Raw genomic sequence first — 1,237 nt, forward strand, 5'->3', positions numbered from 1 at the left:
AATAATAATAATAATAATAATAATAATAATAATAATAATAATAATAATAATCTACAAGTTTATTATTTTTGAAATATAACTTAAAACCTTTCAATTATGCAATTTTTCTTGCCTTCTATTTCAGCCCATTTAAACAATTCAACGTAATTTAAATCCGAGAAGAAAATCACATGTACCCATTTCGAAAAAGAAAAACATTGCTTGATATGCTAAAAATAGTATTATATACTAAATATACTATATTAAGCATAAATGAATACTGAGAAAATACTGACAATTAATATTTCTCTTTTAGATTTTTGTAAGTGAAATTTATATTGGCTTATGCAAGTCTACCATTTGCATAATTCCATGATAAATGCTAATTCGAAATTTAAAGGAAAATGAGTACTACAACACGGGAAAAGGGATTGATTGGGTTTATTAATCTTGGACAGAAGCAAGCATCAATTCCTCATCGGTTGCGACATAATTTGTATACTTGTTCTGTTCGAATTTGTTGGTGTTATTCTTATACCTAAAAATTTTCACCTGTCAAAATAATTTTACGTTATGTGAATTAATCTAATCAATGATGAATTGCTAAATAGGGATGGATTCTTGGAGAATACTATGCCCTTGTTTGGTTTAGCTATAAAATTGAATTAAAATCTAAATCAAAATCAATAATTAATTTTAATGATTTGCTACGCTTGTTTGTCCCGGTCACTCTCAATTCAGCACTTGCTTTACTATCCTTCTCAATTCAGTACTTGTTTTACTATCCTTAGTATGTTTTTGGCTCTAGCCAAGAATAGAATAAAGTCCCAATGCAAAAGTTCCACGAAGATTGTAAAGTGATTGGATTACAAAACTAAGTAGGTTCAGGAAGTGATTGGAACAATCGATCAAAGAAGGAATGACCTCTGGTTTGGGTCTTTCTTGATATGTTCTCTCACAACAAAGTTCGGAGCACATTTTATGGGACCCACAATTATTTAATCACACATTCTATTAATTTTATCAAATCTACTAAAATTTTGATTTTCATTCAAACCAAACAAGGGCTATTCCTGCATTTTTCTCTGTCGTGATACTCAAAAACGATAAAAACAAATAAATAATAATAATAATGTTCAAAAGCGTTATAATTTGAACATTATAAAAGAAAAGATGGAAGAAGAAGAATCAAATTTAACAAAACAATTTCATAAAACAGAGTAAAATGTTTTCTTCATCCCCCCCCCCCCCCCCCCCC

The sequence above is a fragment of the Olea europaea genome, chromosome 21 (genome assembly GCF_002742605.1).
Source record: "Olea europaea var. sylvestris chromosome 21, O_europaea_v1, whole genome shotgun sequence".
NCBI classification, from domain to species: Eukaryota; Viridiplantae; Streptophyta; class Magnoliopsida; order Lamiales; family Oleaceae; genus Olea; species Olea europaea.